The sequence below is a fragment of the Capricornis sumatraensis genome, chromosome 18 (assembly GCF_032405125.1).
Source record: "Capricornis sumatraensis isolate serow.1 chromosome 18, serow.2, whole genome shotgun sequence".
NCBI lineage: Eukaryota > Metazoa > Chordata > Mammalia > Artiodactyla > Bovidae > Capricornis > Capricornis sumatraensis.
Genome location: NC_091086.1, coordinates 31,626,074 through 31,651,775, shown reverse-complemented (window position 1 = coordinate 31,651,775; position 25,702 = coordinate 31,626,074). Strand labels below are relative to the sequence as shown.

Below are 25,702 nucleotides of genomic sequence, written 5' to 3'. Positions count from 1 at the left end.
ATCCCATGTGTGAGAGTGCCAGTCTATCTAGCACGTATTTTACCTTGGTGTTCTACAGAACAACAGCATCCTAAACCCAGCATCAGGACTTGCCTATCTTGACTTCCTTTCCCTCCAGGAATCACGAAAGATTCCACCAAGTCCTCTGTACTTTCCTCTTTAGTGTTCGTGATACACAGAACTCTGCTTCCTGTCCCCTCCTCTACAAGATGTCCAGTTCCTAATCCCCAAAACCTATGAGTATGTTACCTTACATGGCAAAAACAGGGGTGTCACAGGTTTGATTAAGGATCTTGAGATGGGACGGTTAGGCTGGATAATCCAGGTGCACCCAGTTTAATCACTAGGGTCCTTATAAAAGAGAGACAGGGGAATTAGAGAAGATGTGATGACATGAACAGAGATAAGACAAATGAAGCAGAAGTTGAAGTGAAGCTGTTGCTAGAAGGGGACCATGAGCCAAGGGACACAGGCAGCCCCTAGAAGCCCCAAAGGTAAGGATCAGATTGTCCTCTAGGCCTCCAGAAAGGAAACAGCGCTGCCAGCATCTAGATTTTAGCCCAGTGAGACCCACTTCAGACTTCCCACCTCCAGAACAAAAGAATAAATGTATGTTGTTTTAAATTTGTGGTAATTTCTCTCAGCAGCAATAGGAAACAAGCACAGTGTCCTTCCATGTAGCACCATATGTTGCAAAAACTCAAAGTTTAGGACAGGATTTGTGCAGACTTAAAAAGCTAGTTTTAATAATATATAATATTACTAACAATATCATTAATATTTAATATAAAATTGCTTTGCCATTTATTGTATTAGTAATTACAGCTCTTGCAGCCCTCTCCTTAAAAGAAAAAAAAAATCACAGAAGTTGAGTATGAGCATTGTGGCAGGTGCAAACATCATAGCTAGACAAAAGGAAAACCACTACTGAGTGAATCTTTCCCTAAGGAAGAATCTAGATTTCATTTTCACAAGCTCTGTTATCATTCTAAAGGATGAATGTTTTGTCTGCTAGTAAAACAGCATTTGATACTTTCTGCAAAGTCAAAAGAGTTCAAAGTGGTTTTGAAGTTATTATTATTCATCAAAATTTCTAACTATGCATAGTATTTATTGCTATTATTTAGTTCAAATTGCATTCATCACTAGATTGAATTTGAGTCCATGCAGGAGCTGCTTAAAGAAAGGTGCAACAATCAGCCCATGGGGTCCGTGTGCTTTAAACAGTACCATCCTGGATGGGGCACAATAAACTGATCCAGCTCCATTCATTTTGCCCTCTGAGATTTTGGTTTTGACCAAGGGGTTCACATTCCAACATGGAAGATGGTTAGATGCTCCAGTGACCACTTCAACCCTCACCGTGCTTCTAGCCATCACCAGCTGGTTGTCCACCACCAGCTGGTTGTCCACCACTGTGCTTCTGGCTTTGATAACAATTATAGTTTCCAATTCAGAGACGTCTGGGGGCGACTGCAGGTCTCTTTGTGGGTGTTATGCCTGACATTCCAAAAGGAAGTCCTAAGCTATGCCCTAGCATGCCCTCTAGCCCAGAGTTAATCCACACCTGACTGCCAAAGGTTCATTTCAAGATCACATTCTCAAGTGTGGCCTGTTGCCATTGCTCAAATTTCATAAAATCATAGACCCACAATTGTAATGCAAACTCTTGGCCTGAGCTTACTTCCTCTTCTTCCTCCTGACCAGAACCCAGTGAGTGGTTTAATACTCAGAATAGTCTAGATCCATATAACAAGGCTTCTTTTGTTTCAAAAACTAAATTACCTCTTTGTAAGATATCACCATATCACATTTGTGAGAACACACACTCTGTCCTGTGCTACATGGCATAGGAAAGAGAGTTATCTCCTGGGACCAGATGCTTGGTCTAAAGATTTTTTTCTGCTGTGCACGGTTTCAATTCACTTCAGAATTTGGGAGCCCTTACAACTCCATCAGCAACAGTGTGTAAGTTTCCCTACCCATACCTTAAGGTCCCTGCCTAGAAAACTGAGTTAGGATTTTTCTTTAGCTTTCTAAATTAAGACACTCTAAATATGCATCATTTCCTTTCAATGTCTAGAGAAACCTTTATCTACTCCAAACACTGGAGAGAAAAGTGGATGGCATGCAGAAGATATCCTTTGTTGTTTCCAAGTAATGGTTTTTATTAAACTTTGTAATGTTTAAGGTTCAGGATGTCTTCACCTGCATACAACACATTTACTTTGAGACCTTGGAAGTTTACAGCGTGTCTGTCTTGTAAACATTCCATTTTGGTCTTGGCATATTTCAGATTATGGATCCCAAATAAGTAAGATGCATGGCTTTCCTCGTCTTAGTTTCTTAAGAGCTTAATCAGCTTTTTGGGGGCAATGTTAGAGGCAGATAGAAACAAAAGGTCAACTGTCTGACACCATCTCTCATCTCAGACACTCACTTATAATCTTTAGCTTCCTCCTCTACTTTGTTTTACTTAAAACTTAGCATTTGTTTTCAATGGGTACTAATAAGTTTTTCATGTGTAAACTTTATGTACAATTCGTAAGATTTGTTCCCCTACCTATTTTAGTCTGCTTGGGCTGCCATAACAAATGATCATAGAAAGGCTGGCTTAAACAACAGGAGCTTTTTACTGTTCTAGCGGTTAGAGGAGATCAGGGTGCTGGAACAGTCAGGTTCTAGCATGAGCTCTTCCCCTGTTTACAGGAGCATGGGCACCAGAGGGAGAACCTGAGAACACTGGGACTGTTGATGTCAGGAACTGTGGTTAGTCCATCCTTGATTACTTAGCCTCTGGCCTGGGACCATGCAGGTGTCCATCTCTGCTTATTTAATGAAACTCTTGCTGTAGACTAATGCTAGGGCAGATGAAAATTGTCCCTAAAGGAGAGTATTGTGGAGTGATTTGTGTTCTCACCCAGAATTCATATGTTGAAGCCCTAACACCAATGTGATGGTGTTTGCAGATGGGGCCTTTGGGAGGTAATTAGGTTTAGATACAGTTGTGAGGGGATGGGAGTAGCTCTTAGAAGAGGCATCAGAGAGTTTGCTCTTCCTTTCTCTGTGCTGAGTCTGGAAGGCAGCCTCCTTCAGGTTACTCAACTAGAGAAGCACAGCTGGCCAACAGCCTCCAGCTGCCACACCTGTATGTCCACCCGTCATTCATGCTGAGGCTGCGCTTTTGCTGGGCTGATACCAGCCAGTGCCTGGGCACACTGGTATGCTCCTGGGAGGTCCGGAGTCAGGCCTTTCCTGCCCATTGCAGGGCTCCTCTCAACAGGCAGCTTTGCTCAAGAAGGTCATCAGCCCAAACAAGACTTTCTCAGAACCCTGTGCGTGCGTGTTCAGTCGCATCCAACTCTTTGACCCCGTGGACTGTAGCCCACCAGGTTTCTCTGTCCATAGAATTCTCCAGGAAAGAATACTGGAGCGGGTAGCCATTCCCTTCTCCAGGGGATCTTCCCGACCCAGGGATCAAACCCTATCTCCTGTGTCTTCTATATTTGACAGGCAGATTCTTTACCACTGTGCCACCTGGGAAGCCCCAAGAGACCTGAAGCAGCCAAGTAAATAAATATTTTTTTAAAATAAACATCCCTCCATTTCCTGTTTATTCTCAAAACCCCTTCCCTAGGCCTTCAAAGGGGAAAGGTCAAGATACTTTGCCATTGAATCTTTACATTAGAAAAATCCTTTAATGGTCATCTATCAATACATAGACACAACCCCATATTTCTGAATTATGAAATGGGCTCACAACACTTGAATCAAGTGACAGATTGACGAAAAAAAAATCCAAACATACTAACGTTTTTTGGATTTTTGTGTTGTCAGATATACATACAAAAAATGTATAAAGCAAATAATGTTGTTTAAAGAATAACTCTACAGACAACTTCATGGGCCCACCATTCAAGTTAAGAAGCAGAATATTACTAAAACTTTCATTAAAGTCTTTTTGCTTGCCTCCACTCCCCTAGAGCAGAATTTCTCAACCTCAGCACTGCTAACATTTTGGCCAGATAACTACTTAAAATGCTTACCCAGCCTATGGTTAGATGTTGAGAAACACCCCTGGCCTCTGCCCAGGAGATGCCAGAATTATGCCACCACCGCCCTCAGTAATACCAACTGAAAATGTCTCCAGACATTGCCACATAGATTCTAGAGGGCAAAATCACCCCCTAGTGAGAACTGCTACCCTAGAGACAATGACATCTGAATTTCTGTTTTTATTTACAGTTTATCTACATGTTGTCGCTGTTCACTCACTCAGTTGCGTCCAACTCCTCAATTCCATGGACTGCAGCACTCCAGGCCTCCCTGGACCTTTGCCAGCTCACGGAGTCTGACTCTTATGTATGCACCCTTGAAACAATGTATTGCTTCGTTTTGCTGTTTTCAGACTTTGTAGAATCAAATCACACTGTCTATATTTTCCTGTGATTTTTTAAAATCAACATTTGTAAAATGTAACCACTGTGTATTATATGCTGTAGTTCATATCCATTATTTTTAGTTTATAATGTTTGCTACTATATGGTATCCTAGGAAAGTAATGAAAATGCCACAATTTATTAATCCAATCTATTACTGACAGGTATTTGCATTATTTCTAATATTTTTCTTTTATGGTTACTTCTGCTGGGAACTTTCTCTGCATAGGTCTTCTTATAATTACACAACACTTTCTCTATAGTACATACCAAGGAGTGGGTTTGCTTGGGTCACAGAATATTCTGGCACTCAACTTTATTATTGTCTACAGTAGTTGTATAAATCCACACTCTGACCAGCAGCAGAGCACAATTCCCATAGCTCCACGCACTCTCTAGTACTCGGATCTTGATTTATATTTTTATGACATTTGGTACCACAAAAACACACATTGCTTACCGTGTAAATGCCAACTCTACAGACAGCAAATGAGATCTGGATACATTCAGACATCCTCTACAAGATTAAAATAAGAGATTACAGCTAAATGTTTGTCCCATAGAACTGACTTCTCTTGTCTTGCTTCTTTCTCCCCTCATCATCTTCCCTCAAGAGAATCTTTCATCTTTTGACAAGTGCTTTGTGAGCAAGGGTCTCAGTTCCCTTCTCACTGCTTTTTCTAAGCCAGCTCAAATAAAGCAGAGATAATAAAGTGTGTGTAACATAGTGCTTTACCATGGGACTGTAAAGCAGATACTTCAATCTCCAATTCAGTAGCATAATTTAAGGAATGTAACTTATTGTACTGGTTTGATTTCATTTCTTTAAATCCTGCCCTAATATCTAATTTTCAATGATTAATTCTTTGACTGCTAGAAGTAGTTTTATAAGCATTTCTTTTTAGTTCAATTCTTACTAGGATCATAAACGTCTACAATGTTTATAGAAAAGTAATCTTTGTGGAAAAAAAGGAAAAGCTTGTGGTTATATACTAAAAGTTTTGAATGGGCTGGATTTATGAATTTAGCAAGACGACTGAGGTCTTTTGTTTCAGAGTATCAGTGACAGAACTCACTCGAAGGTTCACAACCTCTCATTCCCTAATCAAGTTCAGACTCCTAAAACTCATCATGTACACTCACAACTCTATGAATACCAAACATGAGTGTTGATTTATTATCTTTTCTTTAACTAATATTTTTCGCACATTAAATTGGTAGGTAGTCAAAACAACTAACTTTATACAGTCCAACATTGTTATTATGATTTATCGTTGGCAAGCAAAAGCTTCTCTGTGAAGCTTATAATTCCCTAAATCTGGCAATCATGGTTGTATCTGCTGCACCAAGGAAGCAGAGACACCAGATCCCTGATTCTCATGGTCGCCCAAAAGTCTTCCAAAGAGGTGTTCCTTCTGAAGGCCAAAGAGTCAATCAAAGAGATTCTGCAAAATAATCCAGCCTCTTCAGATGTCCATAAGAAACTAATTCTGTATGACTAAAGGAACTGGTAAGGAAAATACTAAACGCCAAGACTATCTTGCATGGACATTCAAAATTAAAATTACAGCAATGTAAAAACCAAGCTCATGAGATAACTGGTTGTGTGAAGTTCTTAAACTTTAAACTTTCAAAAAGTTCCAAACATTCATGGGTGCTATTGTTCCAATGAATGACTAATGACTTAGTATCAGGGATCATTTCTAACATTAGGATATCACTACCATCATGGCCCTATTGGGTTTCTTCATTTTGAATAAAATATACTATGAGAAACACCCCAGGGTGATGCCACTGGCCTTGTTAGAGCTGAACGAGTGAATGCTCCTTACCTCACACGTTTATTCTCCCTTTACCCTTTGGCAATTACCCCGATTTTTACTTTTCTACAAAATGAATTATTCAACAACTCTCCTAGTAAACTGGAAAGGTTATTTTCCTCAAGTAAAAGATAACTATCTTATTTTACATCATCTGGAACAAAAGAGTCTATTTCTCCACCGTTCTTGGAGCTGGGCACTGTCTTGTGACTAATTTCTCTGTAAGATCCCTGGATCAGGAAGATTGCCTGTAGTAGGAAAAGGCAACCCACTCCAGTATTCTTGCCTGGAGAATCTCCCATGGACAGAGGAGCCTGGTGGGCTACAGTCCCTAGGTAGGGTTTCTAGGGCTGGAGAGTCAGACATGACTGAGCGTGCACGCACGTATGTATAAAGTGAAGGATGCATGAACTGAATTGACTCTAAGGACTCGTATTCTCTTCTACATTCGCTGCTTCTCTTTCCAGTCTGTAGCTGAGACTTCATGTAGCCCCAGTAGCAAACTTGGGTTGGGAGGTTCCCTGAAAATGATTGATATGGGAAGAGGAGCCCAGGGGTAAGTGAGCCTGGAGATTCAAAGGACACTGGAGCCGCCATGCCAGCCTCCTCTAGACTGTGTACCTGAAGCAGAAAGAAACCTCTAACTTGTTTAAAGACCACTGTGCATCTCTCTTAACTGACTAAACTCTACTGGTACAGGGCAACATTCAGTTTTAACAAACAGGTGTCCCCAGTGCCTTAAACAAAGAGACCCAGCACTTGTCCTTAGCGCTCTTTTTAAGAGCTTCATCTTTCACAGAGGGAGACCTATTTGTTCTTCAGCTACTAAAAACCTACTTTCCAATCCTTCTTCCTTTTCACACTCCCAAAATGTGTAAGTACTGTTTCTGGGATTGCCAAAATTGTTACCCTTGAAAACCCTCGACCTATTTTGTGGGATTTTTTTTTTTTTCTGACTAGCCTTACTGCCTCCTTCTCTCTCTACCCTCTAATCCTTACAAATGCGGCCTTATCCCTGAATATCTGACCTCAGATCAGGCAGCCCATCTACTGCTCAAACTCCAAATTCATTCTAATAGTACTGTTCTTGAGAACAGACTTCTTCACTGTAATTAGAGGGAGTCAAATAAAAGAGATATTTAAAAGCATAACCAAAATTTTTGGGTCATGCTATAGGAACTGGTCATAAATTTCAAATGATTAGTTCATATTGTTTCCCTATATACATGCTCTGTTGGCAAGAACCCATCTTATTTTAACTATTAACCCACAGCTCAGAATGAAAGATGAGTAATCACCCATAAGGAAACAACGGATCTTTACCCGAGATAAAGTCTGACCCAGTAACCTCTATATCAATCAGCATTTTCAAATCTCCATCTAGACTTGCCTGAGGAAGAACTAAAGAGTACTATTTCAAAAACAATAGTCTTCAGAATAATCTCATCTTTGCTGCCTCATCTGATGAAAGTATGAAAAAGAAGTGCTGTCAAGAGCAAGCCACAGGCTGGTTAAACTCTGTTAAGACAGGGCTACAAAAACAAAGAGAGAGTCTAATCCAGAGAAAGAGAAAGTGAATATTCAATCTGAAATTAATACAATTACTTACAGTTTACTGTTGTTTCCCCTAAGAAATTTCAAAAGGAAAGCATGAAAATAAAGGAGAAAAAAAAATCTTCAACAAGATGGCAGAAAATACTATACAGTCTGGAGAAAAACTGATTTCAAAGTATAACAAATTTCTGTTCCATCAGGGGATGAAAAAACACACCAATTTTCTTTTTCTAAAAGAGCTGTCTTTAAAACATTCTGATGTGCCATGCAATCCTTCACTCTGATACAGGCCAAGGCAACAGTCATGTTGCTTTATTTTCTCCTCTGTAAATCTGCACATGATGAAAATAAAAGGTTAATATAGCCAAGTCAATGCTCTGAGTATCAGAAGTGTGTGTTAGAACTGGGGGAAGGAGAACAGTAAACCACCTTTAAATGAGGCCCATGCCTGCATCACCTACTTCCAAGTAATGCTAAGATCTAGCATTTTCTCTCTTTTTCTTTTTTATTTTTTTAGCACTTTCTCTTGACAGCATCCCAAAACAAGTGGGTTGAAGGGAAAGGTGCGTGACTTGGGAAACTAGAGAGAAGCATGGTTCAGTGTGTTCCCAGGTGCGTGGGTTCTCCCAGGCGCTGAGTGGGTGGAATCTTCCAAGTAAAGGTTACATCTGTCATTATGCTGTAGTCACTCCTCCAGACACAGAAACAAACACTTGGGAATGCCACGACTTCAGAACCAACATCTCCTTCTGTTAGAGTAGACACTGAAAACATTAACAGTGAATTATTTAACAGCTCCCCTGGCACAGACAAAAGGCTACTTCCCCCACTGGCAAATAAATTAACTTTTTTCAAAAACTCAAACTTGTATTCACAAAATAAAATGAATTTTTGCTTACAAAATATGGAGGAGTTTGCTCTTCAACCTCTGGTATAGTTTCCTCAGATTAGGGAAAAAGATAGTGTTAATCAACCTGGAGAGAAACATTTACATCTAAAGCCAAACTAGCCAAACTGGTTTCTCAGCATTTTCCAAAATGTTTTCAACTGTAACAGTACCACCATCATCCCAACAGCATCTCTACTTCCCAAGCAATCTACAACTGTCCAGAGATGAACTACGTAAGGGTTTAACCAATAATACAAAGAGGAATCACTGCCCTCACCTGTTAAAAAAATAATAATTTTCAGCACATGATATCTTTGTGAAATTCAATGCAAAGATTTGAAAAAAACAATCTAGCAGAAACAATCTCAGGGATTTGAACAGTCATCCAGCAAAAATAACAAAACATAAGCAGAAACAGTCATATCAGAATCTATAGATTTCATATCAGCAAAATTTTAGCCAATCTTCGGCAAAGCAGCACTAAAAGTCACGTGTAATATCCAAGGAAGAGCAGAATTTTGGCTCAATTTCAAATATAAGAATATTTCTCTTTCTAAAAATTCTGATTAAAGAGTATTAGGAGTAAGAAAAAAATACCCTTCTAATTTACCACATTAAAATAATTAGTTCAGTTTACCTCAGTAGATTTATTCCTTTTACTTTTTATCATGAACTGGGGATAAAGAAAAAAGACATTTAATCCAAGAAAAAAAAAATTTGTTGAACATCACTAACGCGTCAGGCATTACTAGGTGGGCAGATGTTAAATATACAATGACAAATAAGACCAAACCCTGGTCTTCCAGCTCAGGAAAGAGCAGTCATTTAGCAGACCTGTGCTATGATAAACATGCCCCGTAAATTAAGCAGTATGCGATACACAAAGAGTTTCCAAGAAACACAGTAGGGGCACCATTACAGGAGTGTCAGAAAGACTTCATGGAGAAGGACCACTGGCCCCAGCAGTCTTTAAGACTAGGAGTTAGGAGAAAGGGAGTTAACAGAAGAGGAAAAGATCATTCCAGATGAAACTGATAACACGAGTAAAAGCAAAAACTATCACAGGATACACAAGCATTTGAGGGAGACTGGTGCATACCGTAAGTATTCTCCTGTACCTTTAAAATAATCACTGCTCAATCAGCCAGTTATTGATACTGTTGGCTGTCTACGCACTATATAAAATTCATTCATGTTAAGATGTTTAATTTTAAATTTTATTATTTTAAGCTTTATCTCTAACTCCCTACCCCCCACCCCAAAAAAAAGTTTCATTTGTCAGGGAGCAAGCATGACGGTCAAGTTATAAAGCCTACTCTGCCTCCACACGCTTGCAGATAAAAAGGCCCATAAGCAAGATAACCACAGCTGATTAAATTAGCAGGCTGTCCATCCTCAGCCTTGCCAACAGTCATGTTAGGGCCCAGCAGGAAGAACTAGGTTAAGCTAAACCAATCATTGTTACTCTCCAAAATATGAGTGGAAAAGTACTGCGAAAATAAAGCAGTTAGCAGTAGGAAGTGAAGCTGAAAGAACACACAAAAAAAGGTATTAAGTAACTTCATGACCATGAAGAATCAAAGCAACCTATATGAACGAGCAAGCCAAGGTATGAATAAAGGAAACTATACAAAAAAGATATACAAAGCAAAGGAAAAGAATACCCTTGGAGGTAAAGTCAACAGAAGTGGACCCAGAGGGAGACAGGCATGTGAGGAATGGCTCAATGTAGTTGCAGAGAAGTCTGTATCCGAGGGAAAACAATGATATATTCTCCAGGTTCCTTTGCAGACAGGTATAGCAATGTAACAAAGTTCTGGTCAATTAAATACAATCAGAAAGTCCCAAAAGTCTTTTATGAAGGAGCTATACTCTCCTGCCCTTTCTCCATCCAGCTGCCTAGAATATAGCAGTGATGGCAGGAGCTATGGCAGCAGTTTTGAACCATCAGCTTCGAGTCCACACACAGTGGACAGAAGCATCTTGGGGACCTGATGACTTCTGGACTTACCTGCCTAAGAAAAATATAATAATATACATTTATCTTGTCAAAGCCACTGTTTTCCATATGTGGGTTTTTTTCAAATTTGATAGTGCTTTCTAACAATTCCACAGTGATAAACAGAACAGATTGTGTATGATTTCAATACCTTTAGACCAGGAAATGTTTACACCTTGTTTTACACCCCTGCATATGTTCCAGTGTCTCCTGGTTTATAGTCTACAGGAACCTGAATAGAATCTGTACGCTGCTGTTGCGTGAAAATTGTATAAATCTTAATTATGTTGAATTGGTTCATAGTGCTTTTCAGGTCTACTATATCCTTCTACTCTTCTGTCTATTCTATTAATTTTCGAGAGTTTGATACTGAAACTCCAACTAAAAATCTTAATTTATCTACTTAAAAGAAATTATATAGTAGAACTATATGTAACTTCGTTCTGAATTTTCCAAGTTTCCAAAAAATGTGTTATCGTACTTTCATAATTTAAAAAAAAAGCCATTATTTTCCGAACAATTCAATCCTAATTTATATAGTGGCTGAGACAATGTCACCTTAACAAGAGGGATAGTCCTTTGAAACAGTTAAATGGAAGTGTGATGTGTTCTGATTTACAATGGTATTATCCCCAGTTTAGAGATGGGGAAACAGATACCAGCTAGTAATGTGACAGAACCTGAATTTGAACCCAAATCTTTTGGACTTCTAATCATACTTTTTAATCATTAAGACCAAATGAATGCAAATGAAGTCAAGCAAATTGTAAAGCTGGTGCACAAGTATTTTTTGGTTCAACAAATATTCTGACTGCCAGTACAAATCCATAATGTATGCAATGTCTCTAACCTACTACAAATATTTTTGTCGAGTTCCTGGGACCTTCTAGCCCATCTGGGCAGAAAAGGCTTCTCCCAGCACAAGTGTTCTTTCGTTTGGGATAAGGATATATTTTAATGAATTAATTCAATTTAATTGGAGGATAATCACTTCACAATATTGTGTTTTTTGCCAAACACCAACAAGAATCAGCTACAGGTGCATATGTGTCCCTCCATCCTGAACTCCACTCCATTTCCCTCCCCACCCCATCCCATGGGTTGTCCCAGAGCACCTGCTTGAAGTGCTCTGCTTCATGCGCTGAACTTGCACTGGTCATCTATTTCACAGATGGTAATATACATGTCTCAGTGCTACTCTCTCAAATCATCCCACCCTCGCCTTCTCCCACACAGCCCAAAAGTCTATTATTTACATCTGTGTCTCTTTTACTACCTTGCATATAGGATCATTGTTACCGTCTTTCTAAATTCCATATATATGTGTTAATATACAGTACGAGAACAGAGAGCTTCCAGATGTTCAAGCTGGATTTAGAAAAGGCAGAGGAACCAGAGATCAAACTGCCAACATCTGTTGGATCACAGAAAAAGCAAGAGGTCCAGAAAAACAGCTACTTCTGCTTTACTGACCATGCCAAAGCTTTTGACTGTGTGGATCACAACAAACTGTGTTGTGGAAAATTCTTTAAGAGATGGGAATATCAGAACACCCTACCTGCCTCCTAAGAAATCTGTATGCAGGTCAAGAAGCAACAGTTAGAACCGGACATGGAACAATGGACTAGCTCCAAATCGGTAGTGGAGTACTTCAAGGCTGTATACTGTCACCCTGCTATTTAACTTCTATGCAGAGTACACCATGCAAAATGCTGGGCTGGATGAAGCACAAGCTGGAATCAAGATTGCTGGGAGAAAAATCAGTAACTTCAGATATGCAGATGACATCACCCTATGGCAGAAAGCAAAGAAGAACTAAAGAGACTCTTGATGACAGTGAGAGGAGAGTGAAAAAGTTGGCTTAAAACTCAACATTCAAAAAACTTAAGATAGATCATGGCATCCAGTCCCATCACTTCATGGCAAATAGATGGGGAAACAAAGGAAACAATGAGAGACTTTATTTTCTTGGGCTCCAACATCACTGCAGATGGTGACTGCAGCCATCAAATTAAAAGATGCTTGCTCCTTGGAAAAAAAGTTATGACCAACCTAGACAGCATATTAAAAAGCAGAGATATTGCTTTGCTGACAAAGGTCCATCTAGTCAAAGCTAAGATTTTTCCAGTAGTCATGTATGGATGTGAGAGTTGGACCACAGAGAAAGCTGAGTGCCGAAAAATTGATGCTTTCAAACTATGGTGTTGGGGAAGACTCTGGAGAGTCCCTTGGACTTAGAGATCCAACCAGTCCATCCTAAAGGAAATCGGTCCTGAATATTCACTGAAAGGACTGATGCTGGAGCTGAAGCTCCAATACTTTGGCCACCTGATGCGAAGAACTGACTCATTGGAAAAGACCCTGATGCTGGGAAAAATTGAAGGCAGGAGGAGAAGGGGATGACAGAGGATGAAATGGTTGGATGGCATCACTGACTCAACGGACATGAGTTTGAGCAAGTTCTCAGAGTTGGTGATGGACAGGGAAGTCTGACGTGCTAAGGTCCATGGGGTCGCAAAGAGTCGGACATGACTGAGCAACTGAACTGACATTGTATTGGTGTTCCTCTTTCTGACTTCATGAAGTCTGTATAATAGACTCCAGTTTCATCCACCTCATTAGAACTGACTCAAATGCATTCTTTTTTATAGCTGAGTAATACTCCACTGTGAATATGTACCACAACTTCCTTATCCATTCGTCTGCCAATGGACATCTAGGTTCCAGCACAAGTATTCTACTCTAAGGACCTAGGAAAGGGGATCTGGGCACCAGAGACTGAACACAGGCACCAGCCACTTCGTGCATGGCAGAAGTCTGCCAAAATTCTGATTGCTAAGGAGACAGACCTCTAAGAGTATAGAGGATTCTGGGAGACCATCAGTGTATTTTTTAAGGTGGTAAGAGGTCTTTCTCACTAACTTTAAGCAGAAGAATTTTCCATAAGCTCAGCCTTAGCATTGCAACTTCCAGGCTCCTGATGCTACTAGGATGTTCCACTGCTCCCTGTGGTAAGGGTAGGAGCCTTCTGAAAGGCTCAGGGACTTCAGATGGGCAAGATGACAGTATCAGTGTACTGGACATTAATCTCCCTCATTAAATAAATATGTATCTGTACTGGCCATCTGCTTGGTGCCAGGCAGGGACCTCCTTGCTGAAAACTAAGCAATACACAAGGCTCATAAGGCTGCACTCTAGTCAGGGGTGGCAGGTAAAAACAAAAATAAATCAAGGTAGATGATGATAGGTACTATGAAAAAAAAAGAATAGAATGTGCAGGGGACAGTGAATTGGGGGTATTACTATGAAACCAGATGTGGTAATTCTAACAATAAAACAAGGAATCTCAGAAAAACCTTCAGCAACTTAGCTTAGAAAATCCCTGGTATAAGCAAATGCAGTATTCTATCTTGAAAAGTTAGAGCACCTGACACTTAATTCAATAGTCTACGTGTATTAAGAAGCAACCAGGGAGTCATGAAGAGCACAGCTTTGGGTGTCAGACTCTCTCAAATCAAATCCCAGGCATACAACTTACTATTTGTGGGGCCCTGGGCAAGGTACTTAGGAGAAGGCGATGGCACCCCACTCCAGTACTCTTGCCTGGAAAATCCCATGGATGGAGGAGCCTGGTGGGCTGCAGTCCATGGGGTCGTGAAGAGTTGGACACGACTAAGCGACTTGACTTTCACTTTTCACTTTTATGCATTGGAGAAGGAAATGGCAACCCACTCCAGTGTTCTTGCCTGGAGAATCCCAGGGACAGGGGAGCCTGGTGGGCTGCCACCCATGGAGTCACACAGAGTCGGACACGACTGAAGCGACTTAGCAGCAGCAGCAGCAGCAGCAGCAGGGCAAGGTACTTAACCTCTATGCATCTTAATTTGTCATTAGTAAAGTGAGGATAACTGTAATACCTATCGTACAGGGTTCTATGAGGATTAAATGAATTATAAGAGGAAACACAGTAAGTTTCAAATTGGTGTTTATTTTTTTTAATTGAGTGTTTACTGGGTTCCAGGCACACAAATTCCTCTGAGCATCTGTATTAAGGGGCCGAGCGCACTGGGGGCCCCAGGGATGCATTCTCCCATCAGCTTCTCTGCACACTCTGGATTCAGGCCTTATTTCATACCCCTGGTGTCTCTTCCTGTTGCTTCCACATTCCAGAACTGTGACTTCTCATTTCAGAACTGTGACTTCTCACAGCAAACACTGAAAACCAGGACTCCAATCCTGAGATTCCCCAAAGAAAGAAATGTTCCCAAAGCAGAGGGCTCAGCTCCCAGCAGTTTACTCACACAAACCTGGCACCAGAGGCAAAAAGGAAACCTATTTATTTAGCTATATCTCATATTAGTGTCCAGCCAGGCAACTGCCATCTACGTTTAAATCAAAGAGATTTTAGTCTACCTTATGTAAAAGTTTATTATTCAATTATCACATTTTAATATTCAATATTATTAATATTTCATGATATTGTTTTATAATGATAGGTATCTAGTTTTCAATGTATTGCCCACTAGACACTTAGGAGCACCACTGTAGAATTATGCAATTCTGTAACTACACTGTAATAATGTAGAATTATTAGGGAAATTATATATACATATATTTTTAAGGAAATTATATTTTTTAATTCCTCCAAAACATGGACTTTTCCCTCTCTCTCACTTCCTCCTTTACCTTCTCTCTCATTGCCTTCTGGATATAATCAAATAAATACAACTTTTTAGCACTGCCCTTCTGGTTAGAAACCTTAGAAATTATCATTTCAATTCTGTCTTTGAACATTTTAAGCTTCTACCTTGAGCATGATGCCATATATTGTCAAATCTATATATAAAATCCTCAAAACATTTAAAAATAGTCAAGCCCTTTCACTAGGTCAATAGCTCCATATAACTTATAAAAACTGTACTGCCTGTAAAGATTCACTGGTTTCAGGAGAGTGTGTGGCCAAACTGTTTAAAGGATCAAAAAACCTTCTATTGGTTTATGAATTAGACAATCTAGACTTGCCCTCTGGTTTTTCTGACTAAAAAGGGAAGTGAGAGCTCTGAGTTTAGACCAACCTGGGTTCAAATCATTCAGGGCAGAACCTTATAGAACTTACTAAGCCACCCTGAACTACAACAGCTGATCCTCAGGCAAGAAAAGAAAGAAAAAAAGACCACCACCAATACCACTAATCTTACTGGATTACGTAAGCAAGCTTCAAGGGCTTGGCAAAGACAAAGCAGTGTCTCAAACTCACTGACACCCAGCCCAAGCCACCCACGTCCACTGCGGGGACATGGACGAGTTTCACCAATAGGTCCTCCTCCTGCCCTGTATACTCCAGGCTCCTTGCAGCAGCCACAGCAAGATTTCAAAATACAAATCAGGTCCTTTCACCTCCTGCTTAATCACTGGTTAGTTAAAGAGTAATTTTAAATGGAACTCAACTTTGCTACCACAACCTCCCAGCCCTACAGAATCCTGTCCAGCTTCCTTCTGGGTCCTAGCCTCAGGATCAATTTATTTGAGCTACTCAGCATCTGATACCCATAAACCTGATACTCACATGAACTGCCATACCATTTTTACTTGCTGGAGACAAATGACCCCATTTGAAATGGTCAGGGACCTACTTAGGGTCTTCTGTGAAATCTCAAGGCTACCTGTGCCCAGCTTGGGCTTGCTGAGATCCCACTACTCTTGTTCCCTAAGGACCAGTCTACTTCTCTTTTCTTTTTCAAGGGACATTACTTTTCCTAAGTCTTATAGATTTTCTCCTTATCTCTATAGTCTGGCTGTTAAGTGGCACAAGCCATCCCTCCTTTTCTTGCTGTCCACATCCTTGCTTCTCCAAAGGTGTGCACACAGGCCCTTCTGATGAACGTCTTTACTGTACTTTCGAAAGAGAACAGACTTGTTGAATTTACAGTCAGTTTAGACAGCAGGCTGTCTTACCAATGTTAAGTCCTCAACTGAACTGACTCAATACATGAACTGACTCAATTTATTTAGACATTCTTTATCTTCTCGCAGCAATATTTTGTAGCTTTCAGCAGACAAGTTTATTCTCAAGTGTTTTCTTCTTTGGTGATGTTGTTAATGGAATTATTTTCTTAATTTTTGGACTGTCTGCCTTACTATATAGAGATACAATTGATTTTAAAAATATTGATCTTGTATTTTGCAGCCCTGTTAAAAGTGTTTACTAGTTCTGATAGTTGTTTTGATTTCCTTAGTATTTTCTACTAAGGAGCATGTCATCTGTGAATAAAGTTTTACTTCTTAAAATAAATAAAAATAGATTTAAAATAGAATAGACAGAGCTGGGGCAGTTGGCATAAAAATCTAATAAGCCAAGTCTGCACACTCAGAGCTCTTTTTTCTCTGATTGTATGAACTACTAAGCCTCTTAAATTCCTACCCTCCACCTGGGAGGGTAGATTGATCCAAACTTCTCTTCACTCTTAGGCCAGAAGCAGGAATCACAAACAGGGTGAGGAGCCCACCCAAACCTACTACTTTTGAGAGAATAATCAGCATTTCTCCAGGCAGAGATCCTAGTCAGTCAAGTGTTCCTTCAAGATGGTGAATAATTTCTAGTAAAAGCAAATGCAACCATACCTGCTGAAATGGAATGCAGGCAAATATAATGTGATTTAGAAGAAGGGCTATGATTATGTTTTAAGTCACAGGAAGGGGAAAAAAAGACATTTATTAGGATGCTGGGCGTTTTACATTCTCATCTCATTCATTCCTCACAACCAGAGCAAGGCAGGTATCTCTAGATCTATCTATCAGATGGAAAACCGTGGACTACCAGTATGTGGCAAGTAAGTAGCTGAACTCAGATTTCCACCCACGTCTGATTCTAAACCTGTGGTTTTCAAGTCTGCTCCCCAGGGAGGATTCCAAAGAGGCAGCTGGATATTCGAGATTTTTTTTTTAATTAATTTGTGTTATCTTAGAGACTGAAATGAAAAAATACATACTCAAATGTACTGTACATGAAATTTTAACACACCAGAAAACATTCCACACATTAACTAGTGCTGCCAGAGTGATCTCCTTTTGGCCCGGGCAGTGAGGGTTGGGAGAGGGGGCTAAAATAAAACCTATATTCTGCCTTCTGGTTGAAGAATAATTTAGAATTGAGCTCCAGTACTTTGGCCACCTGATACGAAGAGCCGACTCATTAGAAAAGACCCTGATGCTGGGAAAGACTGAAGGCAGGAGAGAGGGATGACAGAGGATGGGATGGCAGGATGACACCACTGACTCAATCAATGGACATGAGTTTGAGCAAGCTCTGAGAGACAGAGAAGGATAGGGAAGCCTGGCACGCTGCAGTCCACGGGGTTGCAAACAGCTGGACATGACTGAGCGACTGAACAACAACAAAATTTTAAAATCTGTAACATTTACAACTATGATTCCATTAGAGTCTTGCCTTTCCTTAACATCACACAAAAAAACAAACTGCATGAACTAGAATATGAACCTTCAGTTCTCATCCATCTAAATGGATCAAAACAAAAGTGATCTCAATCTAAATTCAGTTCTGTTTATCAAATCAACTTCATTGCTCTCACTGATAATATATAATACATATATTAAACATGTAAGTAAATATCAGAGTGTAAATTTGTAAAACTCAAGTATAAGATATCACATCTGTCCTGTATATCTGAGTTCTGCATAAAATTGGTTGGGAAAAAAAGAATTCCAACAATTAAATGAAAAGACATTTGAAATCCACCTGTACACATCACAGTGATTTCAAATAACTCATGGTAAAGTGAGGAGAGATTGCTTGATATACTAGGTCCAACTGATAAGTAGGCAGAGAGTTAAAAGGAACTCTGCCTCCACTTCATCTTTTATAACATAATGTCCCTGACAGGTGGGGAACAACTTCTACCTTGACACTTCTGATTTAAGGCAGATAAATAAATCTTTTAAGAAAGTTTCTCCTTACCCTGAACCAATACCTGCCTTCCTATAATCTTGACCCTCTCATTGCAGTCTGCCTGGAGATTCAATACAGGATACTACCCTACATCCTTGTTATAACCGGAGCCACTGATCACACTGTCTCCTTCTTTAGAGGTATCCCACAAGTACAAAAATCTGCTGTCAATGAAAATCAAAATGAAATATTACCTCTCCAAGGAGACAAATCCTGCTTCCTCCCTGGAGCAGTCCAGAGGCTGGCAAACTGCAATCCATGGGCCAAATCTAGCCTACTGCCCATTTTCGCTAATACAGCTTTCTTGTAACACAGTGACGTCCATCTATGTGTTATCTACGGCTGCTTCTGTGCAACAATGGCAGAGGTGAGTAGCCGAGCCAGACACCTTATGGCTTGCAGAATCTAAAATATGTCCTAGCTAGCCCTTTATAGAAAAAGTTTGTCCACTGTGATCTAACCCATCCATCATCCAGTGTTTTCTCACAAGCAAAGAACTGTGTTACATTCAATGTTACAGGCTATAGTGCAATCACTGAAAGATTTATCCCTGTAGTATATATGATGCCCAAGTACCTACCAAATTAAGCATTTCTCAGTAAGTATTTGTGGAACGGCTTCTGGGCTGCCTATGCTATGGTTTTTCCAGTAATCATGTATGGATGTGAGAGTTGAACTATAAAGAAAGCTGAGCACCAAAGAATTGCTGCTTTTGAACTGCGGTGTTGGAAAAGAGTCTTGAGAGTCCCTTGGCCTGCAAGGAGATCCAACCAGACCAACCTAAAGGAAATCAGTCCTGAATATTCATTGGAAGGACTGATGCTGAAGCTGAAACTCCAATACTTTGGCCACCTGATTTGAAGAATTGACTCACTGGAAAAGACCCTAATGCTGACAGGAGGAGAAAGGAACGACAGAGGATGAGATGGTTGGATGGCATCACTGACTCTATGGACATGAGTTTGAGTAAGCTCTGGGAGTTGGTGATGGACAGGGAGGCCTGGCATGTTGCAGACCATGGAGTCACAGAGTTGGACACGAATGAGCAACTGAACTGAACCATGCGGGGCAGATCTAGCCCAGAGTTTGGGCTGCAGCACCAACCTCAGATAACTGTGCCTGCCATCCCCACTGTCACCCTGTATGTGGCCCATCAGGACCTGCCTCCTCCCTGGAGCTGGCCAAGGGGTTCCTGCTGGGCAGATTCACTGCCTACCTGGGCTTCCGTGCTACATGCTGCTGAAGATGGTGGGCTCACCTTCTGGGCGCTACATGTTGCCACACTCCGTCTTTTGGCTGTTGGCTACAGAATAGCCTTGAATGGTCTCTGAATGGGCTTCCCTCCTAGCTCAGTTAGTAAAGAATTTGCCTGCAATGCAGGAGACCCAGGAATCTCTGCTACAGTCCATTATGCAATCCTATCTGGCTCATTAAAAATCAGATCAGATTCCTAAAACATGTTTTTCTCCTGTCATTATTCTGCTCAAACCTTCAGGGGCTTCCATGGTTCTCAAGAAAAAGTCTAAATCCCTGGAATCCAAAGGTCTCCTTAATCTCAGTTCAATTCAGTTGCTCAGTCCTGTCTGACTGTTTGCAACCCCAGGGACTGCAGCACACCAGGTTTTCCTGTCCATCACCAACTCCTAGAGTTTACTCAAATTCATATCCATCCAGCCATCTCATCCTCTGTCATCCCCTTCTCTTCCTGTCTTCAATCTTTCCCAGCATAAAGGTCTTTTCCAATGAGTCAGCTCTTCGCATCAGGTGGCCAAAGTATTGGAGCTTCAGCTTCGGCCTCAGTCCTTCCAATGAATAGTCAGGACTGATTTCCTTTAGGATGGACTGGCTGGATCTCCTAGAAGTCCAAGGGATTCTCAAGAGTCTTCCCCAATACCACAGTTCAAAAGCATCAACTCTTCGGTGCTCAGCTTTCTCTGCGGTCCACCTCTCACATCCATACATGACTACTGGAAAAATCATAGCTTTGACTAGACGGACCTTTGTCGACAAGTAATCGCCCTGCTTTTTAATATGCTGTCTATGTTGGTCATAACTTCCCTTCCAAGGAGTAAGCGTCTTTTAATTTCATGGCAGCAGTCACCATCTACAGCGATTTTGGAGCCCAGAAAAATAAAGTCTCTCACTGTTTCCATTGTTTCCCCATCTATTTGCAATGAAGTGATGGGACTGGATGCCATGATCTTAGTTTTCTGAATGTTGAGTTTTAAGCCAACTTTTTCACTCTCCTCTTTCACTTTCATCAAGAGGCTCTTTAGTTCTTCTTCACTTTCTGCCACAAGGGTGGTGTCATCTGCATATCTGAGGTTACTGATTTTTCTCCCAGCAATCTTGATTCCAGCTTGTGCTTCATCCTGCCCAGCATTTCTCATAATGTACTCTACATATAAGTTAAACAAACAGGGTGACAACATACAATGTTGATGTACTCCCTTCTCCCGATTTGGAATCAGTCTGTTGTTCCATGTCCAGTTCTAACTGTTGCTTCTTGACTTGCATACAGATTTCTCAGGAGGCAGGTCAGGTGATCTCTTCTGCTGAAGAATTTTCCACAGTTTGCTGCGATCCACAAAGGCAAAGGCATTGGTGTAGTCCATGAAGCAGATGTTTTTCTGGAATTTTCTTGCTTTTTTGATGATCCAACAGATGTTGGCAATTTAATCTCTGGTTCCTCTGTGTTCTCTAAATCCAGCTTGAACATCTGGAAGTTCACGGTTCACGTACTGTTAGAGGCTGGCTTGGAGAATTTTGAGCGTTAGTTTGTTTGCGTGTGAGATGAGTGCAATTGTGCGGTAGTTTGAACATTCTTTGGCATTGCCTTTCTTTGGGACTGGACTGAAACCTGACCTTTTCCAATCCCGTGGCCACTTCTCCCTTAATCTAGCCCCACCCTTCTGTCTGTCCGGTTATTTCCACCACACCCAACAGAATCCTCCCTTCTGGCCAGGCCAGCACCCCCTGGTCCTGGGAGCAGCAGAACTCCATCCAGTTGCTTTGTCCACATTGTTCTCTGCATGGAGAGCCCCACACAATCTGCCCCTTCCTCTGTATCTGTCTAAATATCGCCTTTCTAAGCTCAGCCCAAGTATCTCCTTCTCCTGCTCACATCTGACACCTTTTATCTGTATCAAGAACAGCAAATAGGTTTCACTATATATACCAGGCCCAGACAATGGAAAATACATTGCATGGAGAATTCTGAGCCTTCATCCCTGCTCAGAGGGAAAGAGTTCTGTGATCAACAGTGGTTTCTGACAAAGGCACAAGGGGGAGAAATGACAAGATATCTGTTACATATCTTTTTCACCTTTCGGCTGCTGGCTGGAGCTGCCTAGGCTGTATGGGAGCTGCCCTCGCTGGCCCCGTTGCTCCTGACAGGCACTGTCAAGCGTTTCAACCACTAGCCCAGTTGCATACTCCTGGCCATTTTTCTCATCCACTTTGTGCAATGGGCCTTGACCTTCCTGTGTCTGAACCAAGGAGGAAAGTCCACGTCCTTTTACGCCTTTCTATTGGCATTTGTGTTCTGCATCTGTAATGGCTACTTGCAGAGTACACACCTGAGCCAGTAGGAGGATGACTGGTTCACTGACCACTGATTTCTAACAAGTTTTGTCTTGTGGTTCATGTGCTTAGTTACTCAGTCGTGTCCGACTCTTTGCGATCCCATGAACTGTAGCCCGCCAGGCTTCTCTGTCCATGGGGATTCTCCAGGCAAGAATACTGGAATGGGTTGCCATGCCCTCCTCAAGGGGATCTTCCCAACCCAGGGATCAAACCCAGGTCTCCTACATTGCATGCAGGTACATTCTTTATCGTCTGAGCCAGCAGGGAAGCCCAGTGGCTTGGGCTTGATAGGCATACTGATAAACATTCACTCAGATCTCCTGGTTCAGAAACCAGGAGAGACTGGATATAAAAAACTGAGGCGGGGCTTGTTTGAATACATCATTGCAGTCAACTCTGGACTTGTCAACAGTGCCACCACACCCTCGCCAACTTGTCCATCCAAGGCTGGCCTTTGGCTCTGTTCACTTTCTGTGTTCTGTTCACCAGGGCTCAGCAGCATCACCAGTGGTATCGTAAGAAATCTGAAGATTATCCAAAATACAGAAAAATTATCATTCTGTTTTTAAGTTTGTTGTCAATGGAATTATCTTCAACTTGAAGCTTTTTGATGATGCCTCTCCTGGCATTATATAAATAAATGTATATCTCTGTAATTTTTCTGCTCCTTCATCCTCTTCAAGATTTGCTCTAAGAGTTCTTTTCCCCTAGCAAATTTGTAAGCTATCTAATAACAGTCTAATCAAACTGAAATTGCAGGTTAAAGTATGATGCTGCGTACCAGGTCAGGAATCTGGAACTCTGTAATTGTGGCTGACCTTCTGCTGATTCGGGGTTTGCTTCTGTAGACCAAAACACCTCTCTACGCCTTACAAATCCCCCAACAGCAATGGGTTTGAGGTCAAAGGTGATGTCACCCCCTCCCCAGCCCATGAACGTGTGTTCCGTCTTTGTGCCTCTCATCCCACTAGGTGGGAGAGGCCTGGGCACCCACAATGTGCCCACAGCTTCTCACTGTTGGGTGCTAGGCAGGCAGAGAAGGTGGGTGTAGAGAAAGGAAGGGCCCAGTGGAGGCTGGTGCAAAAGACCTCTAGCACCTTCTGCAGCCTGGTCCACCAGGTGACTTCACTGGCAGGGCAGGGCACTGGGAGCGTACCTGAGGAGCAAGCTGCCGTGTCCCCCACAAAAGTGACTTGTTGGAGGCCCTCAGCTGGGAGCTCAAAGGTGCCACAGGGCAGCCCTGCCATCTTGGATCACTCACCATGAGCCATCACGAATTCCTGGCCCTGGATGGTTTCTCTTCCTCCTTCCAGGCAGAGTTATAAAAAATTTTAAGGCACTTTTTAAGTTCCTCTCAATACTACAAAGCTGTAACTTGAAGCAGAATTTATTTTAGATGCACTCAAAAATTCCATGGAGACATGGCAGTAATAAAATGGACTTCTTGCCCCGCGCCCACAGGGAGCGCTTTCTCGTCGCCATTCGCCGCTGAATGAGCGGTCTCCGTTCCGCCCTTTCGGGAAGCAGAGGTCCTGTGGAGACCGAACGGAGGCCCATGAAGGGGAAGGAAGCCCGCGGGGGGCTCTGGAGCGCTGGAGTGTAGGGCTGCGGCCCGGAAGAGGGGAGGAGAGAGGGTCCCCGCCGGCAGAGCCCGCTCGCGCTGGCCTCAGGGCTGGTCCCGAGGAGGGCCTGGGGCGGCCGCGCGATGCTCCGGGCGCGGTGCCTGCTCCGAGCCCTGCGCTCCTGCTCCTCAGCTCCCTGCCCGAGGCACAGACCTGCAGCCAGAGTGAGCGTGCGGGGCGCTCTGGGGGTCCAGAGCGCGAACGGGGAGCGCGTTAAGGTCCAGGGATGGATTCCTTTAATCCGCTCCCAGAAGGAAGTCGTGTTCCTGCACATAAATGATGGGTCATCTTTGGAAAGCCATCAGGTTGTAGCAGATTCAAGCTTTGACAGTAGAGAACTGGCTTTTGGGAGTTCCGTGGAAGTTCAAGGACAGTTGGTAAAAAGTCCATCCAAAAAGCAAAATGTGGAACTGAAGGCAGAAAAAATTGAAGTTGTTGGCAATTGTGATGCCAAGGCTTTCCCTTTTAAATATAAAGAGAGGCATCCTCTGGAATATCTGAGACAATATCCTCACCTCAGGTGTAGGACTAATGTTCTGGGTTCTGTACTGAGGGTTCACAGTGAAGCCACAGCAGCTATCCATTCTTTCTTTAAGGGCAGTGGCTTTGTGCATATTCATACTCCAGTAATCACATCCAATGACTGTGAGGGGGCTGGAGAACTTTTTCAAGTTGAACCTTCAAGCAAAATAAAGGTGCCTGAGGAGAATTTCTTCAATATTCCTGTTTTCTTAACTGTCTCAGGACAGCTTCATCTTGCAGTGATGTCAGGAGCTTTTACTCAAGTGTCTACCTTTGGTCCAACATTCCGAGCAGAGAATTCTCAGAGCCGGAGGCACCTGGCAGAGTTCTATATGGTAGAAGCAGAGATTTCTTTTCTGGAGAGCCTGCAAGATCTCATGCAGGTTATGGAGAGCCTCTTCAAGACTACAGCAATGACAGTTCTCTCAAATTGTCCTAAAGATGTTGAACTCTGTCACAAATTCATAGCTCCTGGCCAAAAGGACAGATTAGAACATATGCTAAAAAAACAACTTTCTAGTCATTTCTTACACTGAGGCAGTGGAGATCTTAAAGCAGGCATCCCAGAACTTCACCTTCACGCCAGAGTGGGGTGCTGATCTACACTGAACATGAAAAATACCTGGTGAAGCACTGTGGCGACATACCAGTCTTTGTCATTAATTATCCATTAGCACTCAAGCCGTTCTACATGAGGGATAATGAAGATGGCCCTCAGCACACAGTTGCTGCTGTTGATCTTCTGGTTCCTGGAGTTGGAGAACTCTTTGGAGGAAGCCTCAGAGAGGAACGATACCATTTCTTAGAACAGCGATTGGCCAGATTAGGACTGACAGAAGCCTACCAATGGTATCTGGACCTCCGTCGATTTGGATCTGTGCCACATGGAGGTTTTGGGATGGGATTTGAACGCTATCTGCAGTGCATCTTAGGATTTGACAATATCAAGGATGTTATCCCTTTTCCAAGATTTACTCATTCGTGTCTTTTGTAGCTGGAAGACTGCCTAAGGAAAACTACCCTGTCCCAGAGAACATGAGCTTCGTGAGAAGGAGACGGCATTTATCTTTGTGTGTCTAGTGCTTTGGAGAGTATCTGGAACATAGTGAGTACTCATTAAATAACCCTTGAATGAATTAGGTGTCCAAAAAAAAAAAAAAAGGGAAATGTGTCCATTAGACAAAAGGGAAATATTCCTTAAAATATAACTCCCAAACTGGTTTTCTCCCCTAAATATCTCTAAAATCTTTCATAAATTGAACTTTTAAATTAGCCTTTTCAGCCTTGCCTGAACATAGAGCAAAAA

At 41.8% G+C, this 25,702-nt stretch overlaps 1 protein-coding gene and 1 pseudogene across 2 annotated transcripts in view; one reads left to right on the top strand and one right to left on the bottom strand.

Annotated features, from left to right (window-relative positions):
• The window catches only part of ARL15 (ARF like GTPase 15), a 466,036-nt gene that overhangs the window by 421,879 nt on the left and 18,455 nt on the right, over positions 1-25,702 (bottom strand). The gene's annotated exons all lie outside the window — the stretch shown is intronic.
• Positions 23,958-25,390, top strand: LOC138094598 (asparaginyl-tRNA synthetase pseudogene; annotated as a pseudogene).